Consider the following 26179-nt stretch of genomic DNA (forward strand, 5'->3'; position numbering starts at 1 on the left):
CCCGGTTTTCTACAGAAAAACGGCCTGAGGTCTACTGATGTTATATTTAATGTGACAGTAAATGTCAAGTGATCTTGCCTATCCGTGACCTTCCTGTCTAGTTTGTTGGGATCACTGAGGCGTAAAATGAAGACTGCTCTTACACACATGAGCACAGCTAGAGTGTGTCCAGTTAGCTCTAATGTATCAACAGTCATTATGATGATGATGATGATGATGGCAATAAAGGTTGATGAAGATGATGAAAAAATTCAATCCATGTAACTGATGGTTAACTGGAGCCTACAATGCAGTATTCCTGAATAATCCTAAGAAGCCTCCATAGATACAACTGTTCACTGAACAACGAAATTACTACAGAAATAATACATGTGTATTTATACTGTATAGTATTATGAAGGAATCACAGGCACATCTATCTGTACATCTATCTGTCCACCTATCTATATTCACATTTGCATACATAAATACTGTGCATACACACACAAACACACACACAGACAGAAACATTGTTGCTGCAGTTTTTTTCTGGGAATTCCCTTGCTCGGTGTAACAGTTGTCCCATTAGCACAGTTTATTTTCTCTCTTCGGCAGGGGATACTGAGAGGATGCGTCTGTGTTCTTTATGAAGAAAGCTGGATGCCAGCTCACGCGCTCCATCCGGGACTCGCCAGCGCAGAGGCGGGAGCCAGAAGCAGCTCACTCTGTCAGCCTGTTAACCTATTACAGGCTACGCCTCCGTTTTTACGGGACTGTAAAGCACCACATAGTAAAACGGTGATGTGATGATAACCAGGCTAACATCATACACATCACAATGGATTTTTTTAAAAAAAGCGTAGAAACACATGCAATAATTAATACATGTATTTTTAATAAATACAAATCAACACACACATGTGATCTTCTATACATGTGTGTCCTATTTAAATATTTATGCTTACATTCTCATGAGGGCCATCTGAGGCTCCAAATAAAATGTGACACTATGTTGAAATGACTGGATTCAGTCATCACCTCCCACTCAAAAAAAAAAAAATCACAAAACCCAGTTGCCCCCTCAACCCCCACCCCCACCCTAAGCATCTCCCCAGTTGTAGCAGGTGAGACTCCAGGGAGGCAACCTGACAGAATTGCTGGCAGCAGAAGGGAAGATTTGTCTGAACCTTTTCCCTTCTCAAGGCAGGGGTGCCTGGGGGAGGGGGAGGCTTTCTAAGGAACAGGGAAGAGTTCTGGCTGCTGACAGATTGAGATGAACTCCTAGGGAGCAACAGTGAGTGGGTGGGCGTGTGGCTGAGAGAGTGAGTGAGAGAGAGAGACGAGACCAGACCACTTCAATTCAACTGACTTGATTCTGATTTTTTTTGCTCTTGCTGGCTTCTCTGACTCACAGAGATGCCTTTGTACCAATGGCAATGCATTCTCCTTCTCTTGTGTATGGAGAGACAGCATGAGGGACGGACGGGCAGATTACCCGATGCAGCTCAGACAGTTTGAGGGCGTGGTGCACCAGGCCTGGGTTTAACCGTCTATCCGTCAACTGTCAGAAAGAACTGCAAACTGTGCCCTCGTGGTCACTACTCCATAATCATCCACACACCTGTCAATCTTATCTGACACAGCCATTTACAATGGAGTGCCAGTACTGGCAGGGAGAGATTTAGATCTCACAGGTTACATTTCCAGAAGCCCATTCAGAGTAGAGTGTTTTAGAAACCTGTGTGGTTTTAAAAGCCTGTTTCGTTTTTTGATCTCTGAGGTGATGAACATTGCTGCAGCCATTCATTGCTTGAGCTGTGTACTCCTCTATGCAGTGTTTGTGACGGCAGACTGCATTTTAATATACTCCCAACAACCAAGCATGCGAAATCACCTTGGAAACTGTCATGTTCAGTGGTGGTACTGCTGCGTCTTAGAATGCTGAAACAGGAAGGAATCCGGGAGCTATGCGCGGTCTCTGTAAGAAAAACAAACCCCCCCCCTATTAATCCAAAATACAGAACTGTGAGACAGCCTGCGCAGACGTGTTATTTGCACAGGGAGGAAACCTGCATCTACAGGAAGGCCGAGTTCACTGGCCCCAATAACTAGAGGACCCTTGGAGAAGGGCGTGGCCTAAGGGGTTGGTCCACATGACTGCAATAGTTTGAACTTTGCAAAAGATTCGCGACAATACACCCATATATTGTTTAGTAGCCAGTAATTAAGATTACTACTATTACGGAAAAGTGATGCGATAGTAATATAACAATGCTGTAGCAACATTACAGCAACATTGTGAGAACATAAGACGTCAGCTGGGGAGAGGGATTTGAGGTTTGAGATGCAGGGGCCAGGGGGCACGTTCAGCGTGTTGTTTTTGAAGGGCCTGGCGTTGGCACGCAGGGAGCTTCATTCGGTTGCTGCCATTACTCTGTAATTGCTCCCTTTGGAAGCACAAGTGAGAGGCAGACAGAGGGGAGGGGGACTTCTCTTCCAGCATCTACTTATGACCATGTGACCTCAGTGGGCGGGGCAAAAGTCTAGCAGTTCTATTCTGATGAAGGAGGAGCTAAATGACCTTCTGGATTTTTCCAGAACACTTGTTTTTCACAAGCTATACCTGCCTGCAGAAACAGGGGGTGCTTTCAAAGGCGGGGCCAGGAGCAGGCTAAGCCTAAAGTGCCCTGCTGTCAGGCGTGTTGACTCTGAAACACACCTGACTGATTGGCACAGTCCAGATCACAGCGCGTAAGTGATGGGGAAGCATTGCAGAGTGAGAGCTTTTTTTCCCTCCAGGGTAATTCAGAAGTCCGCGTCAATCACTCTCCGAGAGGCTGGCACTGTTGTGCTGCCACACGCAGCGGCTGTAAGTGGATGTAAAACCGCAAACTGGATCGCAGTGTGTTCTGTATTCTCTCTCTATACAAGAGGCTGCTGGAACCGTTAGCAAGCGGAGCATTCCATTTCATTCCTGAAAATGGGTAACTTGATGCCCAAATCCATCTCTGCATAAGTCATGCTCAGTCTTTGTCCTCATGCTGTTATCAGCGTGTGTGTGTGTGTGTGTGTGTGTCTGCAGATTGAGCGTATCCTTTCCTCCTCTGCAGAAACTCTCACGCAGAGAAACACAGTCCTTCCTTACGTGTGGTAAACTCATTTGCCATTGCTTCCATTAAGTATTCATTGTTTCTCCTTGCACTGCTTTCATTTAGAATTGATAGTCAGATTCTTTTTTTCCCCATTCATAATTCCATGGTTCCTCCGCCAGCTGGCCTGGGCCAAAAAGACATACAAGTAATAATGGTTTCCAAATAACACTAAAAATAATAACTACAAAATTGCTATCCTGTTTCCAACCCACCCCCACGTTTGCATACTCCTTGCAATACCTGCCACACCTCATGGTACAGTTCATTATTGAAAATCATTCAGTGTACTTCCTCTCTTAAACGCTAATGCTGTTAAAAAGAAATAAAAAAAAAACTGCAGCACCCTGAAATCTACTACAATAAATAAATAAATAATGTAAAAGCAGGCGCTTGTTTATGTGGCTGGAGAAGCCATTAACCTCAGTTGCTCCCATTACTCGGTGCTCTCGCCGGGCCCATAACTTTAAGAGCAGACTTACAGTTTATGTCATACCCAATACTCAGCAAGCGCAACCTGAGAGGGCTGCTGCAGAGCCATATGCTGCTTGGCTGAGTGAGCTGTTAATACCTCAAATGGAAACCGCCGCTACACACCACCTTCAGGGCGTTCGTTTGTCTCTGAGCCACTGTTTGCATTCTGTCCCACTGGTTTCTAGAAGTTTCCCTGGACTGCCTTTTTACTGGGATTTAGGGAGTCATTTTCCACTTTTTCACCCAACTGGCTCAGGTTTTCCTCGGTTTTCTGTTTTGTTGATTGCCTCTGGAAAAAAAAATGCTTTTTTCCAGCACTTTAAGACTGTTCAACTGTAAAAATGCACTATGACGCACACATTTTGATTGAATGATTGGTATATTGCTGTGTCAAATGATTAATTGATTGATTAAAGCCATTAACTCACAGCCAATATTTGGAAATGCTAGAGGCGCTGCCTGACCTTCAAAAATCTCATCTTAAAAATTCTTAGAAGTCAAGTCAGGAAGAGCATTCAGACAAGAAACAGTCCTGTATGTCTTTAGTTTTCTTATAAACGGACATTAAGGGAAACTGATGCCAGCTACATGTGAATAAACATAGCTATGAATTTTCAAAGAGTGTGTTCGTACAGTAGCCCCACCAGTATTAATCATGGGGATATTGTGCAGGCAATGATACATGAGAAACTCGGGACAGCTATTTTAATAAACACTTGATTTCAGAGATGCTCTCTTTCCTCCCACACTGAATGCTGAAGGAGTGATACACTGTGATCTCCTCTGGGGAACAGGAATGGTCTCATTTGTTCTTGGAATGGCAATGTCCTTCACTCAATTTGCATACAATGTGAACTCACTGTAGAGGACTGTTCAGTGGCTATTCTTACAAGTCATCATGAAGAATTCATGTCACTCACGATGCACTACATGTCCCAAATCATTAACTTAAGTAACTTTATAATAATACATTAGCTCCTGCAAACCCTCTGCCTTCAGTTTCCACAGTTGAGTGAAAGAGTATACCTGCCAGTACAAAGTAATTCCATTGTTCTTTTGCCCTATTGTTATGCCACCCACTTTTTTGGCACCAGTTTTGCCCTTGGCTTCGGCAGGGGTCGACCGCCTTTTCCATTCCGCAAAATTGCATTCATAAAATGCATGAGCAGCGGCTTTCACACTTCATAACTTCATTTTGTGTGCTTGCGATAACTGGCCTTGAACTCAGCAAAATAAAAATATAAATAAATAATCTGAGTGCCCGGTCTCCCACTGGAGACCTTGAAGATATGCTAAACATAAAGGTTTGAGAGAAGTCAAAGCAATTCCCCGGTCCAAGTCTCCTCCCATGCTGACAGCTTGGGCTTCTTATGTTTGTGAGGCCTAGGCCAGGGCTCAAGTGAGCCGAAAAAATTAAAACCCAATACATGACATTCGCACAGTCATCCTGGGGTTTATCAGTCAAGGGAGATAGAGTGTGACAGTTTGAAAATGCAAAGAACTTGCAGTTATTTATTCTGTTCTAGCAGACAGGCAGCATGTAATGTTTAGACATTCTGTAACCCAGTTATACTGAAGAGAGTTTTTTTGTTGTTATTACTCTGGAGTGTCTGGCCCAAGGGTACCATGGCAGTACAGCATCCTGGGTTCAAAACACACGCAAGGCCCAGAACCAGCACTCCAAACTGACCTTCCTGCAGACACAGGCCATTTCTCCCTCTCCTTCCCATCTGTGTTTTTGTAAATGCACCCCCCCTCCCATCTTCCCGAGTCTCTCTCTCTCTTTCTCACTATCCCCAGAGGTGATGGAAAAACACACTGTGATGGAGTGGCAGGGCTGGTGGAAAATCCTGTGGATTTGTGGAGAGTGGATCCCACTCTCACCAAAACCCTGGGGGAGAGGCTGGAACAACACACCACCTCCCCACCCAAAAAAGGCAAAAAAAAAAAAGGTGAAGAAATGGTACGGGGCAATCATGTGACAGAGGGCTGTCACTATGGTTGAGTATGTGCTCTGACTGCCATGCCAACCAGCCTGCCTCTGGTGGTGCGGTCAAGCTGCTGGTTTGGTACCCAGTAGATCCGGGTTCGAGGCTGGGTGGGGTGACTGCTGTCGCCCTTCGCTACATACGGTGTCAGAAGTGGGATGGCTTGCCGTGAGGCCATCGGAGGCGTGGCCAGTGTATGAGCCGTATGAGGGACCCCCAGGTTAGGCTGACCGCGGTGTGAGGGACCCCAGAGATGGGTGAAGCACCAGTGAGTGGGGCACCCTGGGATGGAGAAGTATGGCGGGGGAATGCGTGAGGGATGCCATGGTGCGTGAAGCGCATGGGTGCGCTTCCCGAAGGGGAGGGCAGTGTGAAGGAGTGCTGTCACTACGGTTGAGTATGTGCTCTGACTGCCATACCAACGAGCCTAGCTCTTTGGTGTTGCGGTCAAGCTGCTGTAGACCTGGGTTCAAGGCCAGGTGGGTGACTGCTCTCGCACGTCGCTACAAATCAGCAGCCTTGATTTCCCAGCTCAGCCTCAACAATTGTATCACGCCCCAGAAGACATGGATACTTATAGGCACCAATCCAATACCCCCCCCACCAAAGAAGGGTCAGTTTCAGGTGCCATGACTGTGGAGGGCATCTGCAAGTGGTGGCCCTCAGCCTCTCGGTGGTTTTTCACAGATTCTGCTCCTCTGCAGCACTCACTGTGCAGACTACACCCCACATATTCAGGTTCTTGCAGAGGAGTGACTGATGTTCATGAGAACAATAAATAATTTACTTAATAATAAATATAATTAGTTTTAGGAAGTTCACAAGAAATGCAATACAATGTTCAATGTATATTGTGTGCCGTATGCATACGTGCAAAGCTTTCATATTACATTACAGTCATTTAGCAGATGCTAAATGAACCCAGAGGGACTTACATAGGTTACAACGTTACATATTCTCCATTTATACAGCTGGATATATCACTGAGGCCATTCTGGGTTAAGTACCTTGACCAATGGCACAACAGCAGTGCCCCAGGCGGAAACTGAACCAACAACCTTTTGATTACGAGCCCTGCCGCTTATTACTACAACACACTGCCGCCGTTTGAGGTTATGTGCACCATCATCATCATCATAAACAAGATCATTATCTTTTTCCTTACATCTGTATGCACATTTTCTCACATTCTTCCTTTGCTTCTCTTTGATGACATCTCCATAATCATCATCGTCATCAGTAGACAGCTCAAAATGACCTACTGCGAGAGACTGATCTGAGATCAAACTTTGTCGGCACACTGCACATACCTCTTTCTGTCCTGCAGGAATGGCATTCTTGACTACAGTGAACATGTATAATGTGTCACAGAGACCCCCCTGAGTCACGTCTGTGGACTTCATGACCAGCTTTCTCCACTGACAGTTTCATCGAGTTGAATTAAGAGAACAGTGACATGCCTGACAAACTAGGGGGGAGGTCATCACTCTTCTGCAAACAGATCTGCAAATGCTACATTACTGGAGCCATCCACTGTAGCTGGTGAGGTGAGAGTACTTCGCCCCTCAGTGACTAATGACACATGATCTGCAACAGGAACTCTCACTCCAGGTCTATTTATCGAATGTCCAGATCCATTAAAACATGTCCCAAAATGTAGGTCAGGAGGCAGCGTTTAAAGTATTATCACCTTGCATCGTCCTAGCACTGTATCCATCCTCCGAGCAAAGTATTCTGCAGACAGAGAGGCGGCTAGACTGAATTATCACAGGCAATTTACCACTAAAAACACAGATCTGCAAACTATCATTTACGAGTTCAGTCAAACACCTTTTATTAGGCTGTCATGGTGTTTGGACCCCTGTCAAAGTCAAAAAAGAGGCAGGCTACTGCAGACAATCACAGCACCTAACGATCACACACTGGGACGAACCGGACAGTTAAATATGCAGATGGTCAAAGGTGGGAACCTAACAACATGAGGTCAGCATAACTTTTATGAGTCCTGGTGTATTTTTTAAAAATAAACTTGGAATACCCAGTGCTTTCTCACAATGCCTCCGTACATTTGGAATGCTAGATTGTGTCACTGAAGCTGCTCAGCAGCTGCAACCCCCACTGACAATCCGGAACAGTGAGACAAACACGTGCCTTCCTCCAAAACACATGATGTCAGCCACTGTTTTCTTGACACACCACAGTCCCCACGCCAAGCATAAGTGGGAGGATGACACTTCATACGCAGCTTTATACAGGCACCTGACTAACCAGTGGGGGCTGCTGATGAGCGAGCAGGCTGACCTGCCCTCCCTGATATCTCTGGCGGAACGAAGCCAATTTTCTTCTGCTGCCATGGGCTCCTGGTCATTGTTGGCGAATGCCATGGTTGAGATCGATTCTGGGCTGTAGGGCTCAGCCTTGCACTTGAACATCAAGCACTTTTACCAGCTGAGCCACTCGAGAGGCAGTGAGTCCTACTGCTTATTGATAAATTGCACCATCACCTCTGAAGCATCCATGAGAGAAACATACGTAATAAACCTTAACAGTGAGCGATGGAATGCGTAACTCACATGCATTCAATGGAGGCTGTCTGTCTTTATACACGTGCATTTTTAGCATCTGCACAGGCTGCAACTGTGAGCATGCCTGTGTGCGTGTGTATGTACAGCGAGCTGCGTGTGGCGACTTCTAAATTCAGCGCGTGTGTGGTTTTAGCACGCGCGTGTGTGGTTGTGTCCTGTGCTGCTCTGCTTAGTGGGGGAGATAATTGTTTGATTCACAGCCAGCTGTCCTCCACCACGTTTGCCAGTAGCACCAGCTACAAGCGAGGCCTGGATGATGGATCAGAGCCCGACTGCAATCACACCACACTGCTCTCTTCCCCCCAACAAAGGCAATCTAGGACAAATGTGAGCACAGAATCTGAGCACAAATGTGGATACCGCGTGGATGGATCTGCACTGATGAACTGACGAATGTGTGGTGGAAAGTAAGGCATTTAACGATTTTTGTCACATGGAGTCATGATATAAGCAACAGTATGAACTACTGCAACGGACTGCAACAAGGGTTAATCTCAATCAAGCCATGTGGGGTTGTCCAATGGGGGTGGGGCATTATTTAAGGATGGATTAATTGTAAAATGCATCAGTGCTCCTAAGAGTCTGCTGCTGTCACCCGTTTCATGATTTCATAAACCTGAGCAGTCAGGACCAATGCAGATTCCATCTTGGTTCTCTCAATGAAAAGTGGTTTAAACACTGAATCTTGGGTGGGACACTTCACGTCAACAGTGTTGCACGGTGATAAGGAGCAGGTCTCATAACCTAAAGGTTCCTGGTTTGATTACCGGGTGGAGCACTGCTCGGACGGGGTGCTTGAGCAGGGCACTTGACCTGGATTGCTTCAGCAAACATCCAGCTGTATGAATGGATGATGTGAACATAATATAAGTCTCTCTGGATGAAGGTATCTGTTAAGCACCATATGTAATGTAAAGATACATTACCTCAGTTCACCCCAATTACAGTAAAATCCCAACTGTATCGTTAAGTTAAAGGGTATGTGAGGCGTAAACCCATTGTGCCTAAAAATGACACCAATATGATGATAAGCAAATAATATTCTGATCACCAGAGGAAATACCCACAGAATCCTTCGAGCATTAAAGTGTCATGGGCTTGTCAGAGACTATGGAGATGGTGGTAGAGTCTATAAAAACAGTCAATTAGTGAGCGGGTTCCCTGGTAACGAATGGACAGTGCTGGGGAATGCTAATGGCTTCATTTTAATCAGTCATTTCAAGAAAAAACTCGGATATTAATATTCTGTCAGCTCCGCTTTCTCAGGAGTAATAAACCCTCCTAATTGTATGAATATTCAGTGGATTACCATCCATTAAAAATGACTTTCAACACAAAATGTGACCCATATCCAAAGTTTGTTTCTCCTTCTACTTCCTGAAATTTTAATTAACATTTTGAAAATGCTATTTTTTTTTCATCGTCACATGCAAGCGCTGGCTTGTGAAATATAATTACACTCTTTTTAAGGTTTAAACACTTTCACTACTTTCATTAATCTGAGTGATGTGGTTTAGGCTGGTATTAAAAATGACTTTTCATTTTGTTAGGGTGCTGAAAATCTAAGCATACACCCAAAAGGAAAGTCTATTAATGCTCTTTTCCTTAAGCAAAGAGTTAGGCCTCAGTAAATAATTAAGCCACAGTACACAAATGTATTAGAAACCCAAGCAGCAAAGTGACACTCGGACATGAGCTGTTGCATGTGCTGTTTCCATGGTAAATAAAAGCTGTTAATATCACAAATAAAACTTCACAATATCTAGTTTTTGTCTCCCTTGCCATTGGGCCATGAATAGAACTTGCTTATACTATTTGCCATTTACAGTACTTAATTTAAATGTAGTATTCGATTTCACAACATTGTGTTATCTCATATTATTACGGTGCAATATAGTAAAAGAACAGTAGAAGTAGCATTAGCAGTAGTAAGAAGGAGTAGTGCTATGGTAAACAGTAGTTTTAGTAGTAGCTGGTGGTAGTAAGTAGGTAGTAGTAGTAGTACTGTAGCGGCAGCTGGGTAGACTTTAGTAGTGGTGTGGTCTATCAGGATCATAGCAAAGTTCAAACCATGGCTTTGAGTTGCCACTCAATCTGCTGATAGTGCTGTTTGAGTAAGGTGTTTCTTGTGTGTTTGGTAGAAAACCTAGAAAAGTTAAGATGTACTTTCAATTTCAGTAGAGAGTGAGTGAAATAAGTTATGCTTAAGTGTGCACAGGTCTGTGTCTGTGTGAACGAGTTTGCTTGTGTTCACTTGCACTTTTCATGTTTTTAATCCCCTGGTCATAACCAGGGATTTCATCATTAGCTCTGGGTGGGATGGTTCCATGTTCCTGCCCATTATGGTGTGGAGCTACAAACACCTGGCTGATATACGGTCGTCACACCGTTCGATTGTCATGCTGCTGAGGTCTGTGACATGGCCTGTATCGGAGCTCAAAGTCATCTGGAAGTCAGCAGGCAGAGGCTTCTTTTTTCTGTTGACTTTACCCCTACAAACAGGCAAGCTCCACAGACTGTCCCAGATATTGATACATTACATGTAGGCCAAGAGAAAGCCCTCGGTGGCCATATTCTTACCCACTTCAAATCAAGGGCACCTTTGCGATGCCTTTACTTTTGACAGGCAGGCTACCTACAGCCGGAGCCTGAAGAAAGCCGGAGAAACTAACAGCCTCTTTATAACAAGCAACAAACAAAATAACAACAACAAGAACTTACTGACTGAGTCAAAAGCAGCGATATGATGGAGGGATGATCAAACAGAGGAGACCGCGAGAGAAACAAACCCATCTTATCTTCCAATAAACGGAGCTCAGTCTCTCCCGTCTGTCTCCCTTAAGGAAGAAGTGAAAGAGGCTTAATCATGTTTTCAGCACGACTGATTCCGGCTCCCTTGTTTTAGCTAATCTAATTGAAAGGATGAGGCTCCGTTTTTGTGCTTCTGGACACTGTGCTTCTGGACCTCGTCATTAGAAGAGCTCTCCCAGAATAGCACGCAAAAGCATGCACACGAGCGCTGTGAAATCTCTCCTGTCTGGCACAACGGTGAAACCTCTCAGAGGACCTCTCTCCGGGGGCCAAATCTGCACCTCTTGTTTTGGCCCTTGAGAAAGCACAATGGGGCATTTATGTATTTCTTGACTCAAAAACAGAAATTTCCTGTTCCTTTTTATTTAAAAAAAAATCCCTTCCTTCATTTCCCTGGAGGACAAGTGTGGATGAAAAAGCCAGTATGTCATTGATCAAACAAGACTGGCTGGCCTTGTCGTACCCTGCTCTGAGTCTAAACTGCATTTCGGGGGGGGGGGGGCCACTGAGCCGGTTAAGTTGCTTATTCTGCATAGCTTTTTCCCTACAGCTCAGATCTGGGTTTGAATCTGACCAGTGTCATTCAACAATAACTGGGAGTCTACAGTGCTGGAATATAGCTGGCTTCATTTCACTGGGGTAGGGTGGGTTTCATCAGCCACGGTTCCTCTCATCTCACCACCATGGTATCCTCTCACAGATTGTGAGGTGCCTGCGAGTTTCTCAAATGGCATCAGCGCTAACGTGCCTACCCTCCAATCTGTGTTTGCTCTGCCATGGTGCAATGTGGGACTTGTAGTGAAAACCATTACAAGTCCTCCTGAGCAAGTACAGAAGTGAGTCTACTGCAGTACTATTGCCAATACTAAATTGGGTGAAAGAAGGGAAAAACATGAAGAGGACACAGAAAAGTAAATTGTTTGGGCTCATCTGGCATAGAGACAAAGAGTGGTGCTAAACACAGATTGGAGCACAGGTTGCAGCCTTTATGATGTCACTTCCTGTCACATGCTTTGCTTTCTTCCTTTTATTTTTTTTTCTTCCACTTCCTCAGAGACCCTGAGACTTAGCTGTGTTTACACAGTTTGGGCCAAAACACACAGCTCAGACCGGAGCAGAGACAGGTGTGCGACATGTGCGCTCAGTAGCAGCAGAGGAGGTACACTGGAAACAAGAGCTCTCAGACCTCACAGATATGCCTGTCTTTATCACAGGCTAGTGCAGGGCTGCACACGCTCTCCCCACCCCCTGCACTCATTTCTGTCCCTGTCATTCCTGTCACTTTCTTAATAAATCAAGTTAGCTGTAAACAGCCATTAAAGCGCTTCTGCAATTTCATGTTTAAATTGATTTTAACAGACCGCGGCTCTGTTGCATTAGCGTTTGTGCTATCTTCATTTTTTGCAGGCAGGTGTTTCAATTCAGTAACCAGGTGTCCACGAAACAAAACCTCCAGTGCTCAGGACTGACTTCCAAAAATCAAAAAAGCCCAGAAAAAGGATAAGGTTGATCCCATTGATTAGCCAGCCATTCAGTAAATCTGATACATATGTACACACACCATGTGGCCTTCAAGGACAGATCTCTGTAAATGCCCGATTCATTCCAGGTGGCCAACAGATTATTACACCTGGGGAAAATTCCATTTTCAGTTGGAAGGACCAGTAGCTGCAAAAGGGCTATTCAAGACTGAGTTTTGGGCAGCCCCGGTTCCAGAGTTTCCAAGGGCATTAATGGCGTGTATTTAAGAATACCTTCATGCAGGCATCTATGCCCATGAGACACTCCATATGATACAATGTGATCCCGGATAATTAACAACTGCACTGCTGGGTTAATGATGCGGTTGTGATTTAAAATACATAGTCACTTGAACTGCTAAATGCTAAAAATAGACATGCGTTCATGGTTTAATGTATGCATATACTCATCATTGACCTTCTAACCTGCATTTGCATGTTTGTTATAATTATAGCTGAGAATGAAAATGAACTGTGGGCTAAAATAGCCGTAACAGAGGTACACCACATTCTCAAACAAAAAGGTTCACAGAAACCACAGAAATGAGGGTCAAAAATGTTAACCTCTTCCAGGTCCATCCAGTGAAAAATAAATAGAAAGCTACAGAAAGTCTGGAAAAGGGATTCTAAAAGCCTGAGACAATGTGCACGGGGCTACATGCAGCAGAGTTTTGCCTCCTCTCTCAGGTCTGTTAGGTCCCATCTTAAAAGGGGAACTTTAGCACAGACATAATGGGAAGTACAATTTGTAAACAATGCTAATGCACTCCCAAAGAGGTATTTAGCTTAAATTGGAAATGGCAAAACTCAGGTAACACAGAGTGCCTCCTCAGAATTCTTTTTTTTCTTGGTCTTACTCTCTTTTTTAAATCGTGCTGCTGACCATATTTTCCATCTGCTCACGCCTTGATGGGGTGACCAGATGCATTGCATGCAGAGATAAAGACTAGACCAGTCAAATGTTTGGTTTTCATCTGATATCTAAAAAAATGGTATTTGGAATGAGTGTTCACACAGAGTGTAGTTACAGCATGTTCTAGAATTAAGGATAATTCCAGTGCAGACAGTTACAGCTGAATCTGAGCGACGATTCCAATACATTCTGACCTAATCTTGCACACGGCTGACAGGCCTTCTGAGCAGGACTTCAATCAATGCACACTGGCCACCTGACAAGTACCAGGGTTTGTTAAATCTCTGAACTACCACAGTGGACCAACTGTCAAATGTGCTTTCAGTGGAGTTTCTTTTGTGAAATCATTAGGCCTTGGTAAATGTCAAAGGAGGCAGTCTTCCACAAGGTTAAAAGGAGGACATTTCTCCCCCTCCCGCTCATGTTTCTCTCTCTTGCTCTGAAGTGAATGAAGCCTATAGGAGAGCCTGCACTGTGGTCTTGTGTCTTGGGGGAACTCAAAACCTTGTAACTCACTGGCAGTAGAAGCGTACTTGTTATCTTCTGCACGACCTTAAGAACAGTCTGTTGGTTTGAAAAATGACAAGCCAAAAGTGGAAAGAAGATGCTAGGGCTTATATGACCTGCTGATTAGAGGATCAGAGAGCAGCACTGACATTTTTAACAGCTAGGGAATCTCGTCTGTCTTTTTTTCCTCCTAATTGTCCCTTTGCTCAGCACCACTGAGCTACTGAAACACTTTTTGCTTCAGATAATTCATTTTAACAATAGTTTTTGCCTTTATTTTCACACGTGCCAAAAAATGAGTGCTGGAATTCTGTTGAGTGAGAAAGCAATGTTCAGTGACTGCCAGGACAACGGCAAATTACACAAATTCATTCCCGGATATGAGTATCGGTTATGCCAAGAGAATGATCACTCATGAGAATCTGCACATTCGGGGTAAGGTCATTTGCTGGAAGCCAGAATTCAGAATTCTAGTCATTTGCAGGCTGCTATGCAGGAAAGATTTCATTACAGCAATGAAGAATATGGCAGATGATTCAACACCATGCAAGGTGGATACAACAGGCAAAACTGCTGTGCATTTTGCTGAAATTGCTCTGGGTCCTTGCTGCATCTCTCTCTCGCTGAATGTTGATCCAGCATTCATTCACAGTATGCCAACCTGATCAATGGCATTATTAATCAAAGAGAATGTGTTCTGGCTAAATACATTTGATAAAACCGGAGCCCATTTTAAACAGAAATCATTGCCGATTTCCTTTGTTCTAGACGCCCTAATGGCATTTGGAATATATCAAAATCCGCTGGATGCATTAAACATTTCCTGGGATGTGTACCATCCACGCTCCATTCTAAGGCAGCTTCTTTGGCACAGACACAGTGATCTGAGAGGAAAACATTTCCATTGCTGCAAGACACATGATGAAACAGTACAAAGAAAAGGAGAAAATTTAAATCAGCGCTTTGACAGGTTTTACTCTTACTGAAGGACAAGCATGGTTGGAAAATGAAGAATCTATACCGGTATTCTTCCTCAGTCCTGTCTGTTTTGTTAACTGGACCACGTAGCCCCCCTGCCCCACTCTAAGCTCCCCTCAACCCCCCCCCCCCGCAACTCCCACAGCCCTGCTAATCTTCCCATCTCACCAGGCTACAGATGTGTCACTCCCCCTCTCTCACAACAGAGGCACCAGACTAAATTTAATAGGCGCTGCTTTAAAATTTTAAAAGATTCCCGTGGCTGTCACATCATTATATTAGCAAGTGAAGCCGGAGTAAAACAGCAAACGTGGAGATGGTGGGTTTCTAACAGCAGGCTCCAACTGAGAAAGCAAAGACAATGAGATGACCGGTCGTCTCATCGACTCCTGTCGATACGTTATGAGCTTCGCATGAACTACTTCTCCTCCTTTAATTTAACTAAGCCCCCCCCAGCTAAGGTTGCTAATGCTGCTGGATAAGCAAACAATAGCTGTGTTATTAAAATCCCTGCTGTGCAACTGATATTATCATCTTCCATGTCGTTTGTCGAGAAGGTAGTAAATAATAAAGTTGGTCTCTGTTTTAATATGAATGAGTATAATTAGGCAGAAAAATCAGGCTACATCTTGTCCTCTGTCCTGGTTTTTGCCACACCAAAAGGCACTGTTTGGGAAAAAAGACTGAAATAAACCACACTAGCATGGACAGAGATAAAGTTTCCCTGATGTGAATCAAGCCTTTGCATTTTTGTGTTAATGAAGATGTGAAGTACTACAGATACTGGCAGAAGTATATGACATATAATTATTATTATTCTTAATTATTAATTATTAATAATTATAATTATTATTACTATTCCTCATGCAGGTGCTGATGATCTAAGCCACGATGAATTCTAACTGAAATGACTAACCTGGACCGCCCTCTAAAGTGATCCTCCTACACGGGTGGTATGACAGCTCCCAAAGCAAACTTGTCACGCCATCACATTGTGTGTGCATACCAGAACTGTGCAGCTAAACCTGCTTCACAGCAGGGATGCAGGTTAGTCCATGGCTGAATGGATGCACAGTGGAAAATTGCCACAGCAATCAAACTGGGCTGGACTATCTGTTGACTGGGAGACAGTCTTGTCTCGACAGCAGATGTGGTGCACCTTAAATATTTTGTAGTATTTTGTATGGCTTCATTTTGTGAATTTTGGTGACAAAGCACCCAAAGGTCATACTATTTGGTTTTATACTACACTTAAAAAATGGGAAAAAACCACCCATCTGTAAGGGTTGGGAGGTGACTTGTTCTGGTGCCCTGTATCCAGTGGGTTTAGAAGTCACAATCAGTGGATCAGACCAACTGCTGCTGTGATTGCCAGTCAACATTTTATCACGGTTGTAAACATATTGATTAACAGCTGGGAAAATATTTCAACTCTTTTTTTCCTGTTGTTTGAGAAGTTAAAAAAAACAACAAAAAGAAGCAATGAGACAGAGCAGCTCAAATGAATGCAAATGATGAAGAAAAAAAAAAGGCGATCATAACTTTTCCCCTCAGAGGAACATGACTCTAATATCACAAGTCTCTCCTGCGTGAGTGTTCACACCACTGGAGCGTGAATTAAAAATGAGTAATTTATGCGACCACGGCTGAGTGGAAGGGAGTACCGAGGCGGTGACGATGAATAACTGAGAATATGACTGTTAAAAAAAATCATCCTAAAGCCCGTCAGCTGGCTGACTGACAGCAAAGCAATTAATCACTCCTGGCAATTAAGAGAGAGGGGCAGAGTGAGAGTGAGAGAGAGAGAGAGAGAGAGAGAGAGAGAGAGAGAGAGAGAGAGAATGCGTTATCCTCAAGAGGTGGAGACAGAGCTGCATTTCCTGACCAAATGAGAAAAATACAGGGAGAGAAGGGCACTGAGCTTCCGCAGAGTAAAGGAGATCTGCCCTGAATCTGAGCGCCTCTCAGAGACGCAGAGGCTGCTGTTCCTCTTGGGGGAGGAGAGGGAGTGTGTAGCTTCAGCAGCACTTGCCAAATCCTGCGGGACATGGAGTGATATACAGACAAAATTAAGAGCTATTTCAGACTTATTAGTACCTGTTATAGTCCCCGGTTATTTTAACGCAGATTATAGAAGGAAGATCCACTTACTATTTGTAATCTCAGCATATGCTATGGCAATCAAGCATATACTTGTCATGCTAATAAATCCAGTTGAACTGAAGAGAGATTTGAAAGAGACAGAGAGAGTGAGAGAGCAAGGGAGAGAGAGACAGAGAACAGTGCTCTACACTGCAGAAATAGGAGGTACCACATACATACTTAAACTGTATTACCATTGCACCTTTTTGTTAGACTGTTGATCAATATCACTGTTAATTTCTCTTAAAGGCATTGTAAAATGTTCTTTACATATGTATATTTGTGTTCTACATTGTACTGTAGTCATAGTGATGCTTTGTGTTTTGCTGTATGTACCTACTCTAGCAACAGTGCTTTGCTTTGTCCTGCCAATAAAGCACCATTTACTTTAACTGAACTGAACTGAGAGAGGGAGAGAGAGAGAGAGCAAAAGAGAAGACAGTATACCATGGATCTGGGGAAAAAGCCGACTTAAGTCCCAGAAAATAAAAGCGGTTTCAGAAATTAATTTTCCAGCTTCACACAGCTTAAGACTGCTGACTTCAGAAGTACAGACATATGGTAAAGATCTCTGCTACCAAGCACAGCAGAACCAGTAGAAGAGTATGTTGCAATTGCATTGCAAAGTTGCCATCATTACAATGCTGTCAGTACTAAATACAACAAAACTCAGGGCATGATTCAAAGGTCATCTTACAAGTGCATCTGTGTGACAATTAATTGTTTAATAACATGAGATAATCAACCAAAGCTTAGATGAGCAATTTATGCTGTTAAAAAAATTTTCAAATTTCTGCCGTTTACTGAAAACATACATACAAGTATACATGATATTAATTTGTAGCCATTATGTTCTCACTCATTACAGTCGTGCACTGTAAATTCATAATCTGTTGGCTAGTTGTCTTGGAATATCTATGTAAGCAACTGGATGTCGTGGCCCAATCAATAGCCCTAAATTACAGGTCAAAGGTCAGTGCTTGTCCATCAGCATTGATTAGAGAGCAATTATATGTGTCTTCTCTTCAACTGATGGGTGGCTAGGCGATAATTTCTCTTGGTCTGGTGAAGAAAATGGCAAAGGAACAATGCTGTTTCAGTTTATTCTGTTTATTCAGTTTATTAACCAGTAAATTAAACAACCAAACGGAGACAAGAACGTATCAAAAGCCTAATGCATGGACGGCCCTGACACGGCTCAGAGTCTGTGCATCTGGAGGCTATCCCCCTCCGGCTTCTCGCTATTGGTCGATTTGCGCTCTCCCACTTAATGGGGGAAAGTGGTAAATTAAACATTTGATCTGACGTGACAGAGTGGCGGGCGGACAGCTGATGATGACGGCGCTCACGGGCGTATCCTGAGCAGACGGCGGTGTCCGTGGCGCTCGTATCATTGTAGTGGGTGCGATTACACATCAAGCCCGGGCTTAACCGAGCTGGCACGTCAGGCTGCGAGGCCTGATGTGCACTGCGCCAGCTGAGATGAAAGAGACAGGGCTGCCGTTCGCCCCGGCGCGATTAGCGCTCCTCCTGGGCCGTGTCTGGACACTGCGCTGTTTGCACAGGTGAGGCGCTGGTGAGGGGGGGGCATCAAACACACTGGATGTAAGCAATGAGAAACTGAAGCACCAAGGATCCGCAGACCCCAAAAAGGCTAGAACTACCCCACCATGCGCTGTAAATCGCTGATTCATGAGAACCAATCAAAAGAGTTTGCACTCCATTGCAAAACACTGCTGTGGGATCGGCTGAAGTCAGTGAGTTGCTCACCGCACACGGCAGCTCCTCTCATTGCCGGGTTCATCACCTCTTGGAGTCTCACACATGTGATCCTGCTTTGCTGTTGGACATAGCAAAGAAGGCTTTATGTGTGACATATAAAGAGTTTTTTGTTAAAGGATTACAGGCTGCGGCTGTAAACATGCTGATAAATAAAACACATTTCAGAAGCAGAACCACACCCAAATGCATGGCTTCACGTTAACATTTTTCGCATTCGGAGAGGCAAGTCTTCTGACATTAGAGTGTGTGTTGTTCCTACACCAGCACTGCTTGGAAGCAGAGACCTTGCTTGCAGTCATGTCCAGATACCAAATTCTTGGTAAATACAAATACCAAGAAACCACAGCTTCACTCGTCACTAATGTAACACAGCTCTGTCTGTGGCAGGTTTTGAATCCTTGCAGTCCATGTAGCTCACCAAGAAATATGATTACCTCACTGAGCTAAAGACCCAGGTGCCATCGCCAAGGGAACAGTAAGGGATGATGTCATCTTCTGGAGAACGTGTTCACGTGTGCTAATGAGCTCCACTACACTGATGGTTATGAGTCACCAGAAAGACAGGAGGCGGCATATTCATGTCTGTTTGACCCTAAACCCACAATGCGTCTTGGAAAATTTCTCTACCCCCCCCAACACACAAACATACACAGTGACTGATAGCTCTAGCAGCTGTTAATTCCTGCCCACACTGCAATGAATATGGCTGACCAAATGAACATACATGCATGCAAATGTGATGGCTACCTGAGGCTCTACAATAACAACTGGATATAAATGGACAGCATGTAAAAATTACACTAAAATAAATCACTCTGGGTAAGATTTTCTGCCTTCCAATGTAATGTCATGTCACCCTACCAGATGATTTTTTTGACAGTGATTTGATTAGACCTATCCACTCGGCATACACATTTGCCTGGTGCTATAAATTGTGCATGCCCAGTACAGTAAATCTGCATGCATAATCCCCCATCCCTGCGATGAGGGCTCTTCAGCAGTGCATCTGCACAAGATTTTGAGACCCTTACTCCTGAGAACAATGTCCACAGTAGCTGCATATGGAGTTTTAGCCTCTGGCTTTTGGACTGAATCCACGGAATCCTTACTTCACTCATTTCCTCCTGGTTTTGATGAATTCTCATGCCAGAGCATTCCATTTCATTCTATAAAGCCATTTCTTCTAGGGTATTTTAAGAGGGAGAAATCCTGATTGTGAGTGCTTTAACAAGTACCTTATCAGGTAAATGCATTCTGTTTCAAAAGAAATTGCATTTGGCATGATATGCTAGCCTAAGCAGAACAGGTTGCGATTAACTATTATATAGGCACAGCTGACGATAGGAATCGACAACATTAGGGTTCAAAGCATCCGGCCCCTGAATAAGGTAAATCCAGAAATATATTTAATGCAAGTCCCAAAGCTGAGGAATGAGACCTCTCCGTTTCCTGATTTGTAGCTTTTATGATATAGCTGAGACGTTTCCAAACACTCAGAAGGTATGGGCATAAAATCGCGCCTATTCACCAGCCCACATGCTTTACTGGCAAACAACCTGTGACCAAAGATCTGAATCGCAGAGGACATATTTGTTTTCTCTCAACAGCAACACTTCCATGCAAAGCCTGCAAACTGCAGGACCTATTGATTCACCCTGAGCCTCTATGCCTCATGCATGCCAATTTCATTGTGCAGAGAATGCATGTGTTTATTAAATCATTATTAGGACACTGGGAAGATTATGAAAAGGCAGCCAAGCTGATTAGACGGAATCAATATACTTTTCTGCAGCAAAGGAATTAACGAAGAGATAGTTCAGAGGGACTCACTAGATGTCAGGATTATGCATGTATATTCAGAACTCAAGGGTGAAACACAGTATTCCACCACTGTAATATATAAGACAAAACAGAGATAACAACAGGAAGCAAGACAGAATAGCTTCAGCATGTATGGTTGATCAGAAGTCTTGGCCTTTCCTCTCATGGAAAAATGAGATTTTTCCTGGAAAGAACTTAAAGCTCTGACAAGAGAAGAAGCTATTTGCATTTATTTCTGAAATGCTTTGGACCTCCTCATCCTGCAACTGCTGCACTGTATCAATGCAGAGCCTGCAGCCACGACAGCATCGCTGAAACACACACACACGCACACTCACTCACACACACACACACACACACACACACACACACACACACACACACATATACAATACACACCTATACAATACATACACACACATACACATACAGCACACACATAAAATACACACAGTAAACAGACACACTACACACAAACTATATACACACACATACACACATACAATACATACCTATACAATACATACACACATACACATACAGCACACACATACAATAGACACACAGTATATACAGACACACTATACACACACACACACATGCACACACTCAGAGTATACACACACCTCCATGATAGCGGAGGTGACCAAACGTGCAAACCTGCACTGTGCTCATGGAGGCATGTTGTTAAGGCCTGGCTGCACCAATCGGGGCAGTCCCTGGAGTAATGCCTGTGCGTTGGGCACAGCATCTCTGTGTGAAGTGTCGCAATCCAGCAGCCACGGTCACATTGCAGGGAGGGAATGACACCTTCAGCAAACTAATATCAGAGAACCAAACACCTCCTATGAAGAGATGGACAGCTGCGAATTATTATTGGAAATTTTAAATGAAATCAACCCAAAAAAGTAATGGTTTAACAGCTCACTATCCCATTCACACAACTTTGCTGGAATTACCAAACGGTCATTAGGCTCATCTAACCATGACAACCTCAGCTTTCACACAGGAACCCTGAAATGACAAATGAGACCCTCTGATTTACTAGCACACAGCCAATGTCTGTTTTTCCTACTACAAATCCCATAGTGCAACGCAATTAAGCATGAGCCAGGTGGTGTATAGTCGCAGCTCCACTGATATCATCTGAGAGGCTCATATGTGCCTGATGAATTGCAGGGTGCCTGGGAGAGGAGAGATGAGGAAACCCTGCTGACAAATCCATCACTCCCCGCAAAGCCAATCCACGCTACCTCTGTGCGCTCCTGGTCACTGTCAGCTGATGATGGAAATTGTTCCAAAGCGCCCCTTCAAAGCGTCCATTCAAGATGATATAGACATTACGTGTCACACCAACAAAGCAAATTAGGGAATCAAACCTCAGTCATGCTTATCTGTATGATGCTGATGGCTTGCTGCCACAAATCGAAACTCAAAAGATGAGAAATCAATGCCTTTGCGTTTGGCTTCCTTTAGATGAGCAGTGAACACATCCAAAGGTGTCTGTTCTGTCTTCTCCTAACACTCCAACCCCCCCCAATGCAAAAACACTCTTGAGAGGGACTCTTCCTATCTCACACATTTCTCTGTCAATTTTGGGATGCAAATAATCCACGGAAGCAGAGTGCTGTGCCGCCTGCCGTTTCTGTAGCACTGCCGATTTTCTTCCCACCTTCCAGGGCGATGTTATATTTAAACTGCCGCACTCAGAAATGCGCCTCCGTGAGTCACATTTTCTGTCACTGGTATCACAGAGCCTGCATGCCATTTTCAAATAAAAACAAATAAAGATTATGGACAAGCTTGATCGAATGATATGAACATTCCTTAGGTTCCACTGTGGCTAGCTGCTTTGTAAAAAAAAACCCAAAGTTCTAAACTTTAGGGCGTCTCTGTCACATCCCGGGGAGTCTGCAGACAGACAGAGAGCCATCACTCGGCAGATTTTGGATGGATCTTGACAGAGAACTCCGGCATCACCTCTGAATGATCCCACTCTGTTTCCACACCACAGCCATAACAGGGACACACCAGCACAGACCAGGGGCCAATGAACGCAGACACAAATGCACACTGTGCAAAGGGGAAAAGTATGATTATAAGTCATGATGATTTATCTTCATAGAAAGTCTTGATTTATTAATCTTCTGGAAAATACAGCATTAATTCTTAAGTGTGCTCTTCTGAGGAATGTTTTTTTTTTTTTTATGTCCCTCAAAGGATACAACTTCAAGATTATTCTGTAAAAAGACACATCTCAAAGTATGAAAACATTGCATTTCATTTTTGTCATAAAAGAAAGACAATCATAAAGGAGTCATAAATTCTAGTACATTCTTATCTGGAAGATAAACTATTATTGCGATGCAAAGTTGAGATAACTGTTTTTTTTCTTTTCTGTGTAACGTACCATTGATCCTACTTCAGTCATCAAAATGAGCTCATAATCATGGTGATACTCCATTTAACATGTTTGATTTCTGAGTTAAAACCACATTATTCCAAAACAAATTCCCATTCCAGACTGCACACACCATTTGCTGATAAAGAACTAACACACCATCACTATTACCATAGTGAAGTTGTCATCTAAGGTTCTAAGCAATCCTCTAAGGGCAGTAACCAGCTCACACTCGCATGACCACAATCTGACCAGTGGTCTGCTTTGATGTACTTGTAGATTTGAACATGACCACAGGGTGAATGGCCTGTGTACATGGGACTAAGTATTTCTTGGCCTGAGCTCATGCTTAGTGATGCCAGGTGATAAACTGTCGCCATGACAACACCTACCCATTTCTGATGCGGCACAGGTACCATTAGTGTATATTCCAATCCCCTGATTTCTTAGGTCCACCGAAGACCCCCCCCCCCCCCCCCCCCCACACACACACACACGTTTAGGCCTGTCAACATCTTGCTTCTAAACCACAGAAAAGTGGTTGGTTCGGATGTGTAAAACACCTTTTAAAATGAGAGATCACAGAGTAGCCTATCAAAAAGTAATGCTTAAACCACATCTTTCCGAATGGCACACCTGAGCAAGTCCTGTTATGTTTTTACAAATAATCACAATACGATACGTCGCAACATTATTCATTCTAACACGAATCTTGTGCAGTAATATTCACGGTGACCCACTAATATCAACGGTGGCAAATATCCGCCACTGTCTGCATTACTGGCAGAAATCGCACATCAAACACAGACTCTGACATCTCCTACCATTGCCTGTAATTCTGAAAATAACGCCCCGTTCCTATTTACGCCGGGTCTAACCACAAACACGTTTGCCTTGCCCGTTCTTATTTCAGCCCCGCCACCTGTTCGGCGCTCCTCGACTGCTTACTGTACTGCGCCAAACCTAGACAGTGTAAACAAATCTATCACAAGCGCAAAGACAAAAACTGCAACGGCTAATTCGATGCGATAGCGTACAATATTTACTCTCTGGCCAGACGCTCGTTCGTGTTTCATGTTCAAATGTGCGTTCGCGCACAGCTAATCAATACGAACACACAATAGGCACCGTTTCGCTCCCGATACGCTGCTGTCTACCTGGCATGTTAACATCATTAATCGGAGAAAAAGGTGCAGCGCTGCGGTAGGAGAGAACGCGACCGAAACTCAAATAACAAACTGAAATCTTGTGGGGAAAGCGACGAAGTGCTAATAATAGTATGTGCTGTCATAACGGCTTTACCTGAAATGTCTTCATCAACGCCTCACGCATCTGTAATCAGCTGGCGTTCCGCTGTTTTTCACCTGCAAACCATCGGACACGCCACACGCTTCAACTGGGACAAGTATTTTGCAGGAAGGTTGGTCCGGGATGCCTACAGCGCAAGCGTACTCTGCAGCCGCCATTCAACGGCGCATATACTGTAGTGCACTATTTGGCAAAAACAGAATCTTGTCCCCGTGGATCGCTGAGGCAGCTGCGGCAATGACAGCCCCCTCCTTCCCTAAACAAACGCATCGTAATGAATGGTCACTTGTTACTTACACAAGCTGCATGTCTTCACAGGACCAATTCGAAAAAAAATCGGTTGATCTGTTGCTTGCGGCTTATCGCATCCCGTGTACCTAATTAATTTCGCTTCCCTACTCACTCGCTTGGAATACCAAGTTTCAGTGACTGCATTTGCTTTTGGTCAAACTGAATAGACATTACGAGCACATATCCTCAATAAAAAAAAACAGTGCACGCATGATTCAAGCCACCATCGGATAAAAATCTCACATCTATCTCAGGATATCAAGCTCGCTCTGTTATCATGAGCCGTATCTATGTGGTCGTGTAAAGACTAACTCCGCCCTATTGCAACTCGGTGTGTAGCTAGAACCGAAGCATCCTGTCCGAAGATAAATTGGACTTATTGCGAACTGAACAGCCAGTTTTGAGGCTACTTTCACGCACAAGACTATACTATTCGTTTTCATCTCTGATGCGTAGTGGTTATACGTGGAAAGTGGGTGTTAGCGATTTTTAAATCCCACTTAGCCAGGGACAACCCTAACACAACCTTTTGTTTTCATGCCTTCCTCCCAGTGTAATACTGCAGGTCTACGAACACGATTAATAACAAAATTAGTATGATCAGTGCAGTGTTCAGCCGTGGCCCATGAATGCGGATTGTATCCAAGGAAATCTGCCAGTATTTTGCAAAGCGGTACAAACACCAGCAAAACAGAATGGTTCCTCATTTGCAGCAAGTAAAGATAGCTTCGCTCAACCCTGCCAATGCACCAATAGCTTGGTATTCCACCTCCAGTATGCATTTCAGAGAAATCTACTCTTACCTGTATCATCAGCCGTATTTTTCGCTATAACCCTTAGGTCCCGTTCACTCTGAGCGACACCACCATGTTCCCTGCTTCTCCGGCAGCTGTCGGTCTGTGAGCGACCGGCCCCTCCCTCTCCACCGTGACATCAGAACGGATTACAAACAATGCGAAAAGCATCTTTAAAAAACGGAGGGAATTGTGGCCAACAACAAGCATTTCCCGTTATCTCCACGGGTTTTTCCGGAATCAGACAGTAGCACCTAATGACTGTACATTTGCGGTTATATTGCCTTTTTTTACATGACTTATCCATTGATTTATCAAAATATAGGGAAACAACACTCTATATGCACTTGCGGGCTACCATACTGACCGTTTAGGAGGAACTAAAGTGGGGAGATGTTTGGAGTTGCTTTCGCTCACGTACTGAAGAGGAACTGCAACTGCTGAATAAACGGAAAGTAGTTTTTAAAACTGACTCATGTAATTAGATGCGATGCTGCAAGTGATCTTATTTACCGGTTCTTTCCAAACAGAACGGTAAAAAACTGTTATACTCATTCAGTGTTGAAAGAGGGATTCTGAACTGAATCTCCACCTTTTATACCTATAATTGCGTAAACGATGAACATCGATACATCATTTTGAATATTAAACAATTTATACCTTCATATGAATGGAAAGAAATTAGCCAAAGAACTAACTTATCGAAATGTTCCTTAAAATGTAATTGTATTATTTT

At 43.8% G+C, this 26179-nt stretch overlaps 1 protein-coding gene across 4 annotated transcripts in view; it reads right to left on the minus strand.

The window, feature by feature from the left end:
• Positions 1 to 25556, minus strand: part of apba1a (amyloid beta (A4) precursor protein-binding, family A, member 1a) — a 70534-nt gene extending 44978 nt beyond the window's left edge. For 2 of the 4 annotated variants that reach the window (XM_036527515.1, XM_036527517.1), the window contains exon 1: positions 25453 to 25556. The gene's annotated coding sequence lies outside the window, so the exon portion shown is untranslated. Of the gene's footprint in view, positions 1 to 24352; positions 24622 to 24655; positions 24894 to 25452 lie in introns of those variants that run through there. The other 2 variants (XM_036527514.1, XM_036527513.1) reach the window with 2 other exon arrangements.
• Positions 25557 to 26179: the final 623 nt, after the last annotated feature.

The sequence above is a fragment of the Megalops cyprinoides genome, chromosome 4 (assembly GCF_013368585.1).
Source record: "Megalops cyprinoides isolate fMegCyp1 chromosome 4, fMegCyp1.pri, whole genome shotgun sequence".
Lineage (NCBI taxonomy): Eukaryota > Metazoa > Chordata > Actinopteri > Elopiformes > Megalopidae > Megalops > Megalops cyprinoides.